The sequence below is a fragment of the Oncorhynchus tshawytscha genome, linkage group LG30, assembly GCF_018296145.1.
Source record: "Oncorhynchus tshawytscha isolate Ot180627B linkage group LG30, Otsh_v2.0, whole genome shotgun sequence".
Classification (NCBI taxonomy): domain Eukaryota; kingdom Metazoa; phylum Chordata; class Actinopteri; order Salmoniformes; family Salmonidae; genus Oncorhynchus; species Oncorhynchus tshawytscha.
In genome coordinates this window covers 3,692,526-3,711,365 of record NC_056458.1, presented here as the reverse complement: position 1 = coordinate 3,711,365, position 18,840 = coordinate 3,692,526, and positions in this window count along the sequence as shown.

The following is an 18,840-nucleotide window of genomic DNA, read 5'->3' as shown; positions in this document are numbered from 1 at the left end:
TTCTCAATTTCTACATTAGATTTAAGATTATAAGCTAGTCACATCATTGATAGTGTTTATTCACTTATTAATGAATCCTGGTGCTGTAAATGGTTTGTTAACTGTCCTAGCTACCTAGTTAAACATTGGTAATCCGAGCATTTTAGACCATATCATTTCTAATGAGGTGCCATTTCAGAATGAGGGGTGCTGTAGCTCTGCTGGTGTTGCTATTCTGTCTGTCGAGGGCATGGGCTCAGGAAAGGACGAGAGTGGAGGAGTCAGAGAATGACAGCACAGAGTGACAGTAAAGAGGTAGAGAGCAGGGTGAGAGTTTCAGATTAAGAGCCAAAGGCCTGAGGCTACAGAAACAACCCACAAAGGACTGGCCAGGCCACCACACACACACCTGCAGTATACTCATCACTAGCTGTCAAATCCATGCCTCCTCCGTCCTCAAATCCATGTATCCTACATTCCTTGCCTCTCTTTCAAAGCACATCGGGTGAGGAGGCCCGAGGGGAGGAACCTGCAATCCTTTCCCCAAATGTGGTTTCAGAGGGAGGCAAAGAATGAAGGAAACAAGGTGGGTTTGTGGGGTATCTTTAGCACCAGTGTTAATTTTGTCAACATTAACTATGATGAAAAATATTAATCAACTACCTATTTTTCCTGAGAAAAACAAATGACAATAATGAGAGGAGATGCCCTAAAAAAAACGTTTACAAATTACTTTTAATTTTAGCTGATGAAAATGTAACGAGAAGAGAATTCCACGAGAGATAAATTGGCATTCAGTTTCATGGACATTCGGCTCCTTTTGATCTCCTTTTGATCTGTTTTGTCCGATCATAATCACCCATGCCTTAGCAGAATATAATACAATCCTCTCATTGGTCTTTCAGTTGTATGGGCTGATTGAGCTGATCTGCCTGGCTTTCCCACACACACAGCTACCATTCGGTCACTTCAGTCACTCATCTCTCTTTTGAACTAATGCGCAACCAGGACATTTCAATTGTAATTTACCTCAATTAGAAACAATGTATTTGACAATCTTTGCTTTCATATATGCAATTGTTTTATTTATTTTTGATCTTTGCTCACATCCAAAACTGTATTTTGCCATGTGCATTGTTTAATTAATCTGTTTCCTCTCTTGCATTTGTCAAATGTAAGTGCAGTTGCCTCTTCCCGATATTAAAAATACTATTTCTATTAATATTAGGAGTACAGTAAATATTCTGGGCATTGTTGGAAAGCTCAGATTCCCAACTTTTTAAGGCAAGGCACCACACCCTCTTAGGGGGGAAAATGTCTTAATCATATCACAATCAAATTTAGCAGCTGAATATAGACACAAAAATAAGACTTTTTTTGTGATACAATTTTTTTTTAAATATTGTATTAAAATATGCAAATGAGGTGAAATCTCATTATACAAATACATTCTTCTGGATGAAATCAACCTAAAAATGTTGGTTTAATTTTGTTAAGTCACTCCAGGATTGGACTTGTCCACAGCAGATTGTGGGTCGCATTTTTCGAAAGAAAATGTAATCTAGAAAAAACTATTACAACATATAATTAAGCCTCCCCATTTTCCTCCAATCATAATGATGGTCATTATGGCCAAACAGTTCTGTTTTTGTTTCATCAGACCAGAGGACATTTCTCCAAATAGTACGATCTTTGTCCCCATGTGCAGTTGCAAACCGTAGTCTGACTTTTTTATGGTGGTTTTGGAGCAGTGGCTTCTTCCTTGCTGAGCGGCCTTTCAGGTTATGTCGATATAGGACTCGTTTTACTGTGGATATAGATACTTTTGTACCTGTTTCCTCCAGCATCTTCACAAGGTCCTTTGCTGTTGTTCTGGGATTGATTTTCACTTTTCACATCAACGTACGTTCATCTCTAGGAGACAGAACGCATCTCCTTCCTGAGCGGTATGATGGCTGTGTGGTCCCATGGTGTTTATACTTGCGTACTATTGTTTGTACAGATGAACGTGTTACCTTCAAGCACTTGGAAATTGCTCCCAAGGAATAACCAGACTTGTGGAGGTCTACAATTTTTTTTCTTGGCTGATTTCTTTAGATTTTCCCATGATGTCAAGCAAAGAGGCACTGAGTTTGAATGTAGGCCTTGAGATACATCCACAGGTACACCTCCAATTGACTCAAATGATGTCAATTAGCCTATCGGAAGCTTCTAAAGCCATGACTTAATTTTCTGGAATTTTCCAAGCTGTTTAAAGGCACAGTCAACTTAGTGTATGTAAACGTCTGACCCACTGGAATTGTGATACAATGAATTATGAGTGAAATAATCTGTCTGTAAACAATTGTTGGAAAAATTACTTGTGTCATGCACAAAGTAGCTGTCCTAACCGACTTGCCAAAACTATAGTTTGTTTACAAGAAATTTGTGGAGTGGTTGAAAAATTTGTTTTAATGACTCCAACCTCAGTGTATGTAAACTTCCTACTTCAACTGTATATAAGGTTCCACTGTTGACAGTGCATGTCAGAGCAAAAAGCAAGCAATGAGGTCAAAGGGAATGTCCTTAGAACTCCGAGACAGGATTGTGTCGAGGTACAGATCTGGAGAAGGGTACCCAATAATGTCTGCAGCATTGAAGGTCCCCAAGAACACAGTGGCCTCCATCATTCTTAAATGGACTAAATTTGGAACCACCAAGACTCTTCCTAGAGCTGGCCGACCGGCCAAACTGAGCAATCAGGGGAGACGGGCCTTGGTGAGGGAGGTTACCAAGAAACAGATGGTCACTCTGACAGACCTCCAGAGTTCCTCTGTGGAGATGGGAGAACCTTCCAGGACAGCCATCTCTGCAGCACTTCCAATCAGATATTTATGGTAGAGTGGCCAGACGGAAGTCAGTCCTCAGTAAAATGCACATGACAGCCCACTTGGATTCTCTGGTCTGATGAAACCAAGATTGAACTCTTTGGCCTGAATGCCAAGAGCCGCGCCTGGAGGAAACCCTATGGTGAAGCATGGTGGTGGCAGCATCATGCTGTGGGTAGGGCTGTTGTGGTGACCGTATTACTGCCACACCGGCGGTCACGAGTCATGAAGGCAGTAAAATTCTACGTGACCGTTAAGTCACGGTAATTAGGCTTCTCCAAGCTCTGATGCTGCTAATAGTAAATAGTAGCCTACAAAACTTGCTAACTGCCTGGTACTCAGCACTCTATTGTCACTCTAATCACTCTGACATCAATGCAAATGTACTCGAAAATCTAATCAAACACTTCATGAGAGCTCATGTTGCACAACATTTCTATGGGCTATGCATTTGCGCGAGAAAACAGAGTGATGGCCTCTAAAAAGAGGATGATCCCATCAGCTTTCTATAGGCTAGGCCTACTATATTTATTTCTCAACATTCATAATATTAAGCACATTGCTTATATTTAAATCAGGAGTATAGCCTACCTGGCTGGCATGAAAATGAACCACGCGAAAAGCCTCCTCTATTTGCTATTTAAGAGCATAGATGACATGTATTTTTTCCTGCAGCCCCTGTTTCTATACAGGTGCATGATAATGGTCCATTCTAAATCAAAACAAATATATTTTATTTAGTATATGTAAAGACAAGATTAAATCAAGAATAGTCTGATGGATGACAATATTAGCCTATCACTTGAATTAATATATTGAATTATATATTAACACTAGTGAATTATGCCCAGCATAAGAAACAATGCCTTTTTTTTGCTACTTTTTCAAACCATTGTCACACACCTCATGTAGCCTAGCCCATAGGCCTATATGATATGTTTTGATAAGGTTTTATCACAACTGAAGTGGCCAAATAAATTCTTAAAATGTAAAACATTATTCCGCTTTACAAAGGTTATTTATTTATTATTTAATTAAGAACAAATTCCTATTTACAGTGATGGCCTACCCTAGCCGAACCCCGGACGACGCTGCAGCCCTATGGGACTCCCATTCACAGCCGGATGTGACAAAGCCTGGATTCAAACCAGGGACTGTAGTGACGCCTCTTGCACTGAGATGCTATGCCTTAGACCCCTGTGCCGCTCGGGAGCCCTTAAACTGCGCATGAGTTTCAAGTTTGGGGAAAATAATTTTGCACCATAAAAAAATATGCATGTTTAAAATGAAAGCATTACATGCATAATTGTATTTGCGGTCACTTTTGATAATGGTGTTTTCAGCTAATGGAATATTTGCGTTTATAACCTACTACCATGTGCGCAGTGCTGCGCTTATAATGTGAAGAAGTAGCCAAATAGTTGATCAACATTTTAAGCTAAACGTTCTGCTATGTTGCGTCTGCTCTGTTGGTAGTGGTTGTATTAATTTGGGATCTATCCTATCCCACAACTGTCCTAGACTATGTTTGGAATATGTATTTATCGCACAGAATAGAATATGGCGTCCTTTGCACAATGGGGAATAGTAGAATGACATAAGCTAGTGCTTTTGCTGATCCCATTAGGCCTACTTGTCTTGTTGGCTGACGAAAAGTAAATGTGGACAGTTTTTCCAATATCTTCAATATGCACCTCGGATTAGATAGAGAGATATAGAGATCCGATCATGTGATGGAGAGCCATGTGAGTGAGAGGTGACTCAGAGCACTCAGCACTTAATAATAAGGAGAAGGGCACAATGGCCACAAAAGGCATGGATTTTTTTTATGGGATGCCACCGTGAAATTCTAGGCATTATCAAATGCTTGTCAAATTATGAGTGAGTGAATGATGCAGTGTACAGCCTGCGCAAAAAAAAACTAAGCAGAGCTCATGCCTTTCAAGCAACTGTTTTCAAATCATCATTAGAGTCGCATCATGCAGCCTTACCTATTTCTTTGTTAACTGGCATAGCCAGATCAGGACCTAACATAAGGACAACTCAGAGTATGCTATTCTGTTCTTCTGAAACAGACTACATTTTCTTCATATCATGTTTCTTTAGACCTGTCTAAAATAAATAATGGATTTATTGTGAAGGTGTAGGCTATATTACATGGATTTATGAGTCTTTTTAAAATATAGATGTTACAAAGGTCTGCATCAGTGGCATTTTCTGTTTTTCCATTAAAAAAACACAACAAACCCCGAAATAATAGATTGTGATAACGTTGCCGATTGCTCCGTTTTAACACAGAAAAGGAATTAACCACACGTACATGGACCTCATTTATTTGTTATATTTGGTCTTAGAACACGACAAATAACAATACTATATGCTTTTAAACAATTTAATTCTGAAATGTATTTCAAAATATATACACTGATGTCATTTTATTGATTTTTTTTCACATTTTCTCAAAATCACAGATTTGTTTGACACTGGAAGTATGATAGATAATGACAATTTTAAAATGTCAATGTGGCCTGTCTAGATACTTGTACTAACTTTGTTGACACCGCATTTTATGCATTTACACCAAACATAATTTGTTCTGTGGCACATTTTGATATATACTAAATAAATTACAACCAAATATTAAAATCGGTTTCTTATTGAAAGATGGGAATCTGTAGGATTACCCATTGAGCACAAAGTATGACCACATTTCCACTATCTTTCTTAAACGGTCAGTATTTATTTATTCTATATAGCTGAGCATCTCTCCATCGTCTTCTTGAAACGCACTTTGAAGTAAATCTCAACTATTTTATTGACCACCAATATTAGACCACTATACAAAAATCCCTAAAATTGCTGAAATAAGTAGTCAATGAGAGCAGTCAATGAGAGAATATTTGATTAACTGATAACTGACACAGACATGGTGGCGTAGCAGGAAGTTTGGAATGACGTGAACTAAGCGGTTCAAATCCCAGGTGAGGATATGCTGAATAATAAATTCTGTATATATTAACATGCACAATGTTATCATGTACACTGAGTATACCAAACATTAGGAACACCCTCCTAATATTGAGTTGCACCCCCCTCCCTTTTGCCCTCAGAACAGCCTCAATTCTTCAGGGCATGGACTCTACAATGTGTCCAAAGCATTTCACAGGGATGCTAGTCCATGTTGACTCCAATGCTTCCCACAGTTGTATCAAATTGGCTGGATGTCCTTTGGGTGGTGGACCATTCTTGAAACACAAGATAAACTGTTGAGTATGAAAAACCCAGTAGCATTTCAGTTAAGTGATAATGCCAGAGAAGCTGGTATTTGGGGGATATATTGACACGGGTTCTGTTAGGCACGAAACGAAGTGGCAACACTGGCAACCATGTTCTGTATATTTTTTTGTGGGACGTCAAATGAAATATTGTCCTAACCCTCAGAAAACTGGACAAAGGAATGTTCTTGCAACATTCCAATGAAACGAGTCTAGGATATTAATATTGGATATTCTGAGAAGTTCTGTTTGCCATTTAGAGAGTGTTCTCCTAACTCTAATCCCAAACATGCTAAATTGGTTCTCAGGAGGTTTTTGTAACAGACATGTTCCCCTAATTGTCGTAAAACTGGACACTCAAACATCTGGGGAACATTATGGGCAACATTACGTAAGCGTTCTCTCACCCTAGAATTGTTAGCTGGGATGCCTGGAATGTTTCATGCCAGGCGTCCTTGTGGTTGGTGGAACAACGGGGGATTGAACACAGGTTCTGTTAAATTGCCATGCTGGCATTCCCTCTCTTTTAAGTCCTGGATTAGTGAGCTTTCTCTCAGAGTTGGAGATTTGTGATTTGTGTGTAAGGATTTATTTGGCATAGGCTACAGTAACCTGTATGAGTTGCATAATAAACCGTTTAATTCCAGAACACGATCCACTGTCCTGAATTCTTTTATTCATGATATATCGAGGTCATTACATTGGTGTCAGAAGCAGAAATAAAAAATGTAGGTAGTTAGCTGACAAACATTGTGGTGGCTAGGTAGCTACGTGGATTATGGTAGCAGAGAAAAAGGACTGAAAATACTTTGTGGTAGTCTGAGAGTAAAGGAGGAGGAGGAGGCACATTGGGAAGCTTTTCATGCCCAGTTTCAACTGTTAGCTTAATCACGGGAGTGGTTGGTTGAAGATAAGGCACTTCAGCTAGCTTTGTGCCTCACGGAAGATGCTCTGTTCTGTTTGATATTAATTAGCCCGGAGGACAGACATGATTATGGGGCTTTAGTTAGAGCACTGAAGATGTGTTTTGGACATTGTTTACAACCTGGTTGTCACGACTCCGACGAAAGGTGGCTCCCCTTCCCGTTCGGGTGGCGCTCGGCGGTCGTCGCCGGCCTACTAGCTGCCACTGATTCTTTTTCTCCCCCTCCTTATGTGTTTATTGAGTACACCTGTTTTGAGTTGGTTATAATTAGTGAGGCTTTATTAGTGAGCCGGCCCGCCTGGTTCTTTGTGCGGGATTGATTATTGTAACCCTGGTGTTTGCATTAGATGTACATGTGTCTGGGGCATTTGGTTTGAGCACCCGTAAGTGGGGAGACCGTAGTTCACCGTGTGTGCATTAAAAAAAAGCACTTCATTGAACTCTGCTTTCCTGCGCCTGATTTCACCCTCATGACACCCAGGACCTTACACTGGTCTGCAGTCCTCCGAATTGACTAATAGCTGCATGCAGCCAGGGGAGCCACTACAGTTAGTAGCTAATGATTACAGAATGCCTTGAAGATGTATTTGAAGAGGGAACTTTCCGGGCTGTGGTGCAAAGCAGCCCAGAGCTGGAAAAGCCTGCATGGGTGGCTGAAATAAATTAACTAATTCGTGCTGTAGCACTACAGATTGCATGCAACACACAGACCGCGCGCAACACACGCTCTGGCCCCATGGTCTGCTGGGGTTGTGGAAAAGTCAGGCTATCTGCACAGGGATTGCCCCATGTCCCCCAGGGCCCAAGGAAAAGGCGCAAGGTCCATATAGATAGTGCAGTGTCACGTAGTCACAAGTAAGCTGGCAAGGGGATAATGGGAAGGGGATAATGACTCTGACACTAGGGGGCTGAACTGTGCATCATCCTGTGTGGGTAGTGCCTGTACAGGACCCCTGTATCCCTGGGGTTGGACTTTCTTAAGAGCACAGACTTCCAGCTAGACCTAGACAGGGGCACATTGAGCTTCCAGGGAGGGCCTGCAATCACCATGCCCCCCCCCCAATGTCACAGGTGTCCTTCTTAGGGAACAAAGTGGGAGGAGAGAGCATCGGCACCATGGAGGACAAAGTGTGGGCTGTCCGAGATTGGCTCACCCCCACTGACCAGCAGCAGCTGAAGAACTTCCTGGGCATGGCCTCATAGTACAGGAGGTTTGTAAATGGATTATCTGGTGTCACTGCTCCGTTAAACCATCTGCTGTCGAAGAACAAGACCTTCACATGGACAGTGGAGTGCCAGGAGTAGTTCACAACCCTTCAGCGTGCACTGGTCAAGGCCCTCGTGCTGATGCCACCCCCGACCCCACCTTGCCCTTTATCTTGGAAGCAGACGCAAGCAATGTGGGCATGGGTGGGGTTCTGGCCTAGGTGGTGCCAGAGGAGGAGAGAGGGTTGTGGTGTACTTCAGCAAAACATTCAACAAACACGAGCACCACTGCTGTGCCACCCGGCGGGAGCTCCTTGTTGTGGATGGGTCCATCAGCCACTTCAAGTTCTACCTGGGTGGCCTGCACTTCACGGTAAGGACTGACAAGTCTGCTCTACAGTGTCTCATGTCTTTCAAAGAGCCAGAGGGACAGGTTGCACGCTGGTTGGAGGAGTTTCAGCCATACAACTTCACAGTGGTACACAGACCGGGGGCACACCACTCCAACGCCGACACCATGTCCCGCAGTCCCTGTAGTACAGACGGGTGCCGCAACTGTGAGCTGAGAGAGGCCCGTGAGTAAGAGCTGTGTGCAGAGGAGGAATTCTATGCCTCAGTATGCAAAGTGTGCGTGCCTGTCTGCTGTGAGCTGCAGGCTGTAGACGTGGATGAATGGAGGCAGGAGGTCACAGGCCTACAGACAGTGCTACAGTGGGTGGAGGCTCAGCAGAGGCCACCATTGTCATGAAAACCCTCAGCAGACTCCGAAAGCGGCCCTCTGATTGCCCTGCTGTTCTCCTGGGCCAGAGTAAGGCAGGACCATCTGGAGATAGCTCACACCTTCGACACAGAGCAGCTGGTAGATGCAGGTTTGAGGCAGAAAAGGAACTATGATGTGAACACCCAGGGAAGACATTTTGTGGCTGGGGAGCTGGTCTGGGTCTACAGCCCCCTGAGAAAGAAAGGCAGATGCCCCAAGCATGACAGTGACTGGGCGGGGCCCTGCAGGATCTTGGAGAGGATGGGGAGGTGGTGTACTGGGTCTAGCTATCTCCCAGGGTGAGAAAGATGGCACTGCACTGGGACAGGTTAGCCCATACAGAGGGGCAGCTTCTCCTCCACAAACCCCAGGGACCCCCACAACCCCTCCCTCTGGCAATGACATTCCCCAAACTCCCACACCCCACAGACAGGTTTCCAGATGGCCCACTCACCCAGTCTCCACTGTGCCACTGCATGGTTCCCAAGAGCCACGGACTGTATCCCCTGTTCCGACTGTAGCCCCTGTTCCCTTATCCTTTTCTCCCATGTCCCTGTCTCCACCACCTGTGCCCGAGAGGGACAACCCCCTACATTCTGTTGTTGTGTGGTTATCAGGGCACGTTTACGAGTTACTCAAGGTTTTACAGGGTCCAGCAACCCAGACCCCTGCTGTCTGCCAATCAAAAGAATGCCTGGAATGTTTCGTGCCAGATGTCCTTAAGGTTGGTGCAACAGCGGGGGGCTGGACAGGGGGCTAGATATGCAAGTTTGGTTATATTGCCATGCCGGTCATTATTCTATATCTTTCCGTCCTGGATCAGTGAGATGGCTCTCAGAGTTGGTAATTTGTCATTTGTGTATAGTGATTCATTATAGCCTGTTCGAGTTTCATAATAAACCGTTTGATTCGAGAATGCGATCCACTGTTCTGGACATTATTTTATTCATAATCTATTGAGGTCATTACAGTATGTAATCATTTAAGATAACTATTTTGCCTGTTCATGCTCTGGTCTGAATCGTTGCCTACCCAGCTAACAATTCTATGGAGAGAGACATTTTTTGCAATGTTACCCATAATGTTCCCCTAATGTTTGTGTCCAGTTTTCTGTTAAGGGAACATTCTATCTATTTTAGAAAAACCTACTGAGAACCTTTTTACCATGTTTTGGTGTTAAAGTTAGGAGAACATTCCCTTAATTAAAGGAAAACTCCACCCAAAAACGATATTTTGGTATTTATTTCATTAGTCCATGGTTGATATAGTCCCAAAATGTTTTGCATGTCAGCAATCAAGTTTTCAAGATATATAACTTTCAAAATACAGAAATACAAGTGGAATGATGCATCTTGCATTATATGATGCTGTGCATTTGATGTCTGTACATTCTTACATTTGCATTTAAGCAATGATGATGCCAATTACACCAAAACAATACACAAAACAGTGTTCCAAGTTTTATTGTGGAAAAATAGACAAATTGCTAAATAATTATAATTCATATATTACTTAGAGTTTTATACATTTTATGAGTAACAGAGTAATATAACGAGTTACTGTCTTCAAATATTGTAATATTATTACAGTTACTTTTGCAAGTAACCCATATATTACATTGGTTCTTCCTTTAAAAGCTTTGAGCTTATGCTGCAACCGTTTGTGGTAGATGTGGCAGATTGTGGTAAATTGAGTCATTCTGGCAACAATGGCTGACACTTAAATAACGTGCCATAGAATTCCTCGGCACCCCGCAAGCTTTTCCGCAGTGTGCCGCAACTTTTAAAGGACCACTTTACTTTCAGAAGCAAATCTTTACCAGCGTGTTATATATTTTTTATGTCTGAATTCATGCTGTAGGCCAGCGGTTCCCAAACTTTTCATAACCTGTACCCCTTCAAACATTCAGCTCCAGCTGCATACACCCTCTAGCACCAGGGTAAGCATACTCTCAAATGTTATTTTTTGCCATCATTGTAAGCCAAGACAATTTATTAAGCTTAAGAATGAGTTTGTCACAATCCAGCTCACAGGAAGTGACAAAGAGCTCTTATAGGCCAGGGCACAAATAATAATATAATAATAATCAATGATTTTGCTCTTTATTTAGCCATCTTGGATATAAAACTTTATTTGTTAATCAAAAATTGGGAATAACTCACCACAGGTTAATGTGTGTGCTTGAAAGGATACACATAAATCTGCAATGTTGGGTTGTATTGGAGAGTCTCAGTCTTAAATCATTTTCCACACACACTCTGTGCCTGTATTTGGTTTTCATGCTAGCGAAGGCCAAGAATCCACTGTCACATAGATACTCGCTTGCAAAGGGCATCAGTGTATTAACAGCACGATTGCCAAGGCAGGATAATCTGAGCACAGCCCAATCCAGAAATCTGGCAGTGATTTCTGATTAAATACATTTTTCACAGAACCGCTTGTCGCAATTTCGATGAGGCTCTCTTGTTCAGATATCGGTAAGGGGACTGGAGGCAGGGCATGAAAGGGATAATGAATCCAGGTGTTTGTGTCATCCGTTTCGGGATAGTACCTGCGTAATTGAGCAGCCAACTCACTCAGGTGCTTCGCTATATCGCATTTGACATTGTCCGTAAGCTTAAGTTCATTTGCACACAAAAAAATCATACAATGATGGAAAGACCTTTGTGTTGTCCTTGTTAATGCATACAGGGAAGAGCTCCAACATCTTAATCATAGCCTCAATTTTGTCCCGCACATTAAATATAGTTGTGGAAAGTCCCTGTAATCCTAGATTCAGCTCATTTAGGTGAGAAAAAACATCACCCAGATAGGCCAGTCGTGTGAGAAACATGTCATCATGCAAACGGTCAAACAAGTGAAAATGGTCAGTAAAATAACTTTTAGCTCATCTCTCAATTCAAACTTTCCCCCTTGATAACCAGCGCACTTTTGTATGTTGTAAAAGTGTTACATGGTCGCTGTCCATATCATTGCATAGTGCAGAAAATACACGAGAGTTCAGGGGCCTTGCTTTAACAAAGTTATTCTCCACACTGTAGTGTCCAAAACCTCTTTCAAGCTGTCAGGCATTCCTTTGGCAGCAAGAGCCTCTCGGTGGATGCTGCAGTGTACCCAAATGGAGACGGGAGCAACTGCTTGCACGTGCGTTACCACTCCACTATGTCTCCCGGTCATGGCTTTTGCACCATCAGTACAGACAACAACACATCTTCACCACCAAATTCCATTTAATGTCACAAAGCTGTCCAGTACATTAAAAATAACCTCTCCTGTTTCCAGTGGTTTGCAGAAGAGGATGTCTTCCTTAATTGACCCCCCATAAACGTAATGGACATATACCAGGAGCTGTGCCAGGCCTGTGAAGCAGTAATTGTTTCAAAACATCTCCTGCCACGTCATCAATGCGTCTTGGAACAGTGTTGTTTGATGAAGGCATTTTCTGTATAGTTTTTTGGCCTTTTCCCCCAGGATTGTCCCAGCCATATCCGCGGCAGCAGGAAGAACTATGTCCCCCACAATAGTTTGGGGCTTGCTTGTCCTAGCCACTCGGTAGCTCACCATATAAGACTCTTCTAGCCCCTTCTTATTAATGGTATCTGTTGCTTTTATACATGTCTTACTACTCAAAAGTCATCTTAATTTGGGCTCAAAAAGCGTTTGTGTAAGTTTATCGATAGCCTAGCATAGCATTATGTACACTTAGCATCAGGAAGCTTGGTCACGAAAATCAGAAAATAAATCAAATTAACCGTTTACCTTTGATGATCTTCGGATATTTTCACTCACGAGACTCCCAGTTACACAAACAAATGTTCCTTTTGTTCCATAAAGATGATTTCTATACCCAAAATACCTCCGTTTGTTTGTCGCGTTATATGTTCAGAAATCCACAGGAAAGAGCGGTCACGACAACGCAGGCGGAAATTCCAAATAGTCTCCATAATGTCCACAGAAACATGTCAAATGTTTTTTATAATCATTCCCCAGGTAGTTTTTAAAATATATATTCGATAATATATCAACCGTGTGTAGGTTATTCAATAACAGCGGGAGGAACAATGGCTGCTTTACTCTGTAGCGCAAAAACTCAGTCTGAGAGCTCCCACCTATCCACTTACGCAATGTGATCTTTCACGCTCATTTTTTAAAATAAAAGCCTGAAACCATGTCTAAAGACTGACACCTTAGGGAAGCCATAGAAAAATTAATCTGGTTGATCTCCCTTTAAATGAAGGATAGGCATGCATAGGAACAGAAGGGTTTCAAAATAAGAGGCACTTCCTGATTGGATTTCCCTCAGGCTTTCGCCTGCAATATCAGTTCTGTTATACTCACAGACAATATTTTGACAGTTTTGGAAACTTTAGAGTGTTTTCTATCCTAATCTGTCAGTTATATGCATATTCTAGCATCTGAGAAATTGGCCGTTTACTTTGGGAACATTATTTTTCCAAACATAAAAATAGTGCCCCCTAGCTTCAAGAGGTTAATGTTTTCCTTGTGGTAATGCTACAATTATTTTGAGTTAAATGAGAAAAAAGATCTCTTTGTCCAGAAACATCACATCAAACCTGAAAAAACATCTGGAGGTCACTCACAAAGGCACAATGCTAAAAGCCAAAGTTTTAGAAGTGGATGAAATAGGAGAAATATATGCACACTATGGAAATAAACAAATATTATTTCCAAGTGTTCTAAAGAAATTTCCATATAAACAGTTGAAATGTCTGATAAATGCTATTCACACAGCAATAATGACATTATCATGTATTGCTAAAAATGTGAGAGTAGGGTGACTCCTCTAGCCGGTCTCACACCCAGGCCACCAGCACCAATGACAACCACCCTAACCACTGTCCCAATAAGGAATATCCCCAGGGTATGTGCTTATTAGGCCCGGTCCAGAAAAAATCTGTCCAGAAGTAAATCTCAGCTGTAACGGTTTTCTTCTGGTGAAAGAGAGGCAGACCAAAATGCAGCGTGGTTAGTTTTGTACATCTTTAATAAAGATGCAACAATTATACAACAATCTACAAAACAAGAAAAAACCTAAACAGTCCTATCTGGTGCCACAAAGACAGGAACAATCACCCACAAAACCCAACACAAAACAGGCTACCTAAATATGGTTCCCAATCAGAGACAATGACTAACACCTGCCTCTGATTGAGAACCATATCAGGCCAAACATAGAAATAGACAAACCAGACACACAACATAGAATGCCCACCCAGCTCACGTCCTGACCAACACTAAAACAAGGAAAACACACAAGAACGATGGTCAGAACGTGACATCATTTCTGTTAAAATATTTTATTGATCATAGTGATTCAGGAGTATCATTAAAACAGGCTAATTAACATGCCACAACAACTTTAGACAACAATACAGAAAGCCCTTCAATTGCTGAAATAAGTAAATAAAATCAATAATGAGAGAATAGTCAGATTAACTGATACCTGACAAGACATGGTTGCGTAGCAGGAAGATCGGAGTCCCGTGAACTAAGATGTTGTGAGTTCAAATTCCAGGTGAAGACTGTTGCGCCTTCTTCACAACGCTGTCTATGTGGGTGGACCAATTCAGTTTGTCTGTGATGTGTACGCCGAGGAACTTAAACTTACTACCCTCTCCACTACTGTCCCGTCGATGTGGATAGGGGGGTGCTCCCTCTGCTTTTTCCTGAAGTCCACGATCATCTCCTTTGTTTTGTTGACGTTGAGTGTGAGGTTATTTTCCTGACACCACACTCTGAGGGCCCTCACCTCCTCCCTGTAGGCCGTCTCGTCGTTGTTGGTAATCAAGCCTACGACAGTAGTGTCAACCGCAAACTTGATGATTGAGTTATAGGCGTGCATGGCCAGACAGTCGTGGGTGAACAGGGAGTACAGGAGAGGGCTCAGAACGCACCCTTGTGGGGCACCAGTGTGGAGGATCAGTGGGGTGGAGATGTTGTTACCTACCCTCTACAACACAAACTACCTGCCCTCCAGGACACCTACACCACCCGATGTTACAGGAAGGCCATAAAGATCATCAAGGACATCAACCACCCGAGCCACTGCCTGTTCACCCCGCTATCATCCAGAAGGCGAGGTCAGTACAGGTGCATCAAAGCTGGGACCGAGAGACTGAAAAACAGCTTCTATCTCAAGGCCATCAGACTGTTAAAGCCACCACTAACATTGAGTGGCTGCTGCCAACACACTGACACTGACTCAACTCCAGCCACTTTAATAATGGGAATTGATGGGAAATGATGTAAATATATCACTAGCCACTTTAAACAATGCTACCTTATATAATGTTACTTACCCTACATTATTCATCTCATATGCATACGTATATACCGTACTCTATATCATCGACTGCATCCTTATGTAATACATGTATCACTAGCCACTTTAACTATGCCACTTTGTTTACATACTCATCTCATATGTATATACTGTACTCGATATCAGCTACTGTATCTTGCCTATGCTGCTCTGTACCATCACTCATTCATATATCCTTATGTACATATTCTTTATCCCCTTACACTGTGTATAAGACAGTAGTTTTGGAATTGTTAGTTAGATTACTTGTTGGTTATTACTGCATTGTCGGAACTAGAAGCACAAGCATTTCGCTACACTCGCATTAACTTCTGCTAACCATGTGTATGTGACAAATAAAATTTGATTTGATTTGAAGGCCTGATTCACCTAGTCTCCTCTGAACAGTTGATGTTGATAAGTGTTGCATTTATTTGTACTGCAATCTGAGGTGCAGTTAACTCAAACTTATCCTCTGCAGCAAAAGCAATTCTGGGTCTGTCTTTCCTGTGGCAGTCCTCATAAGGGACAGTTTCATCATCGTGCTTAATGGTTTTTGCGACTGCACTTGAAGAAACTTTTAATGTTTGTGAATTATTTTCGCATTGACTGACCTTCATGTCTTAAAGTAATGATGGACTGTCATTTTCTCTTTGCTTATTTGAGCGGTTCTTGTCAAAATATGGACTTGGTCTTTTACAAAATAGGGCTGTCTTCTGTATACCACCCCTTGTCACAACACAACTGATTGACTCAAACACATTAAAAAGGAAAGACATTCCACAAATGACATTTTAACAAGGCACACCTGTTAATTTAAATGCATTCCAGGTGACTATCTCATGAATCTGGTTGAGAGAATACCAAGAGTGTGCAAACCTGGAGTAGCTACTTTGAAGAATCTCAAATATAAAATATATTTTGATTTGTTTAACACTTTTTTGGTTACTATATGATTCCATATATGTTATGTCATAGTTTTGATGTCTTCACTATTTTTCTACAATGTAGAACATAGTAAAAAGAAAAAGAAACTTGAATGAGTAGGTGTGTCCAAACTTGACTGGTACTGTACATATAATTTATTATATTTATTTTTAAAATAAAACATTTTCAGGTCTCAAAATGTGGACAATGAGGCTTGCAAGACAAGAGAATCCTCTTGTGTTGAAGAACTGGTTGAACAAGAGACCCAACAAAAGTGCTTCAGTCAAGAGACATCTTTATTGTTAAATTATGAATCAGTCTAATTTCTTACAATTCGGGAAGATAGACAGCAGCAACATAAAGACGAAACTGTAGTAATTAGTCTGAAAGTATTAAAAAATAAATAGCTTTGTAGGGAAGCTATAACAATAGCATCGTAAAGACCTTCATTGAAGGGATAGAATGCTTTGAAATCAGTTCTACATCTTTTCTCCTTTAAATACATTCTGGAATGCTCTATCATTACATACCTAGTGAGAGGAAATCTAAAAACAAAGCTGTTTTCAACTAACGACACATAAGGGGTGGCATAATAGCTAACTCCCCCCTTTTACTCTGTCACCAGCAGCATCTTCAATTAAATAAAGCAATGATGTTTTAACACTCAGGGATTTACCTGGCAGAAATATAATCATTTTAATATACAGTTGAAGTCGTAAGTTTACATACACTCGTTTTTCAACCACTCCACAAATTTCTTGTTAACAAACTATAGTTTTGGCAAGTCGGTTAGGACATGTACTTTGTTCATGACACAAGTAATTTTTCCAACAATTGTTTACAGACAGATTATTTCACACAATTCCAGTGGGTCAGAATTTTATATACATTAAGTTGACTGTGCCTTTAAACAGCTTGGGAAATTCCAGAAAATTATGTCATAGTTTACGTAGCTTCTGATAGGCTAATTGACATTATTTTTGTCCATTGGAGGTGTACCTGTGGATGTATTTCAAGGCCTACCTTCAAACTCAGTGCCTCTTTACTTGACATCATGGGAAAATGAGCCAAGACCTCAAATGAGCCAAGACCTCACAAGTCACAAGTGGTTCATCCTTGGGAGCAATTTCCAATTTCCAAACACACAAGGTATCACGTTCAACTGTACAAACAATAGAACGCAAGTATAAACACCATGGGACCACACAGCCGTCATACCACTCAAGAAGGAGACGCGATCTGTCACAAAATAGATGGCATCATGAGGATGTAAAATTATGTGGATATTTTGAAGCAACATCTCAACATCTCAGTCTTGAAATAGACAATGACCTCAAGCATACTTCCAAAGTTGTGGCAAAATGGCTTAAGGACAACAAAGTCAAGGTATTGGAGTGGCCATCACAAAGCCCTGACCTCAATCCCATGGAAAATTTGTGGGCAGAACTGAAAAAGCGTGTGCGAGCAAGGAGGCCGACAAACCTGACTCAGTTACAACAGCTCTGTCAGGAGGAATGGGCCAAAATTCACCCAACTTATTAAAGGCAATGCTGCCAAATACACTCAATTAGTATGTAAACTTCTGACCCAGTGGGAATGTGATGAAAGAAGTAAAAGCTGAAATAAATAACTCTCGCTACTATTATTCTGACATTTCACATTCTTAAAATAAAGTTGTGATCCTAACTGACCTAAGACAGGGAATTTTTTACGAGGATTAAATGTCAAGAATTGTGAAAAACTGAGTTTAAATGTATTTGGCTCAAGTGTATGTAAACTTCCGACTTCAACTGTAGCTATTAACTATTAACTAAAATGACCATTAAACAGTTTCAGTTGTTGCTGTGTCTTATAAACTTCTGTTCTCATTCCACCCAGAGAGTGGAAATGACTCTTAGCTCAAATATACAATATATTTTATTTCTACTTAACAGAGGACATGGAAACCATTACCTCTTTCTCTGTTACTCTGAGTTGTACAGTCTTAGAAAAAAAGGTGCCATCTGGAACCTAAAATGGTTATTCGGCTACCCACATAGGAAAACCCTTTGGAGAACCCTTTTTGGTTCCAGGTACAACCCCTTTGGGTTCCTCTACATGGAACCCAAAAGGGTTCTGGTTTCCTCTACATGGAACCAAAAAGAGTTATCCTATGGGGACAGCTGATAAACCCTTTTGGAACCCTTTTTTTTCTAAGAGTGTGTGGATTAGACTATTAGGAGTGTATCTACTATCTACGTAAACAACTTCTCATTTCTTATTTCACTTCTAAAAGAAGCTGTGATTCTACATGCAATTTAACACAAATTAATGAATGACATCTAGGTTGTGGCATCATAAAGTCCATTTACACCATTTCAATAGCTGCTATGCTCGTTTCAGTTGAGCTCAAAAGTATTATTCTTCAGCTAACCTTTCATAATGCCATATTTTCTGGGACAGCATATTTCAAATGAAGCATCATATACATGTTTTACATTAGAGACAGATATTCCATTGTTTTCCTTGTCATTAGTTGAAGAAAATACACAACTCATAAAATGTTTATCTACAGCATTCACCATGGCCAAGAATAATAA